Genomic DNA, 1,012 nt, shown 5'->3' with positions numbered 1-1,012 from the left:
TACAAAAAAAAAAAAAAAAAAAAAAAAAAAAAGATTGGAAAACCTAGGGATAAATGATGTGATGGGAGCACTGGGGAAAAACCGGCCATGTGTGGAGAACCGTGGAAGCTGGGTGGGGGCCCATGAAGGTTACTTGTACTGCTCTATTTTTGCATGTGTTTGAAATTTTCCATAATAAAAAATTAAAAACAAAGAAATGGCAAGAAACAAGGGAGCGGGGACGCTCAGAAGAGGTGGCGGGTGAGTCTGGAGAATTTGAAGATGGACTTGGTCCCGCCTCCAGCAGAAACTACAGGGTGAAGCTGCCTCTTACCTTGGAGGAACGTGGACAATCTCTAAACCAAAATCCCAGACTGGCAGCCCACACTCCCCAGTCTTAGGATGGGCCCCTAACCTGCCACCTTCCTGTGAAGTTGGGAGCGGTTGCCAGACTAACAGACCTTACAGACGGCAGCTGGTGTTCTCCACGATCTTCACACCTACTGGTACTCCTCCAATCACTTGGCAACCGCGGTCGCGCCCTAGTGTGCGCCGGGCGCACGGTGCTGGGGACACATGGTGAGCAAAGCAGACACGCTACCTGCCGCTCGGGGCGGTCAAGGGAGCGAAAACGAGCACATGCAAAATTACAGACTGAGGCCAGCGCTACGTAGACGGGGGAGTGGGGGGTGGGGGTGGGGGTGGCGTTATTTCTCTGTGCCAGACACCTGCTATGGGGACGCAGCGATGGGCAAGAACGAGGCACCGAGTCCTGGGTTGTGAGGAGCAACCGAGATCATTTGCGAAGGCCCTGCGACAGCACCGCGAGGGAGACACTTAACCCTGAAATCAGGGTTGGCGACCCCAGACCCTGGGAGCGAAGCCTCGCTCACTGAGCTGCGGCCCCGCCCACCCAGCTGCAGCCAGGACCCCACTTACCCCGCCCCCGGACGCATGGCCCCGCCCCTCACCGGAGCCCAAAGCCAACGTAGCCACGCCCCCGGCCTCAGGCCACCTCCCACTCCTTTCGCCC

At 56.7% G+C, this 1,012-nt stretch overlaps 1 protein-coding gene across 1 annotated transcript in view; it reads right to left on the bottom strand.

Moving 5' to 3' along the window:
* The window catches only part of TCF25 (TCF25 ribosome quality control complex subunit), a 22,229-nt gene that overhangs the window by 20,946 nt on the left and 271 nt on the right, over positions 1–1,012 (bottom strand). The gene's annotated exons all lie outside the window — the stretch shown is intronic.

The sequence above is a fragment of the Lipotes vexillifer genome, unplaced genomic scaffold (genome assembly GCF_000442215.2).
Source record: "Lipotes vexillifer unplaced genomic scaffold, Lipotes_vexillifer_v1.1 scaffold23, whole genome shotgun sequence".
NCBI classification, from domain to species: Eukaryota; Metazoa; Chordata; class Mammalia; order Artiodactyla; family Lipotidae; genus Lipotes; species Lipotes vexillifer.
This window is presented reverse-complemented; position numbering and strand designations above follow the sequence as displayed.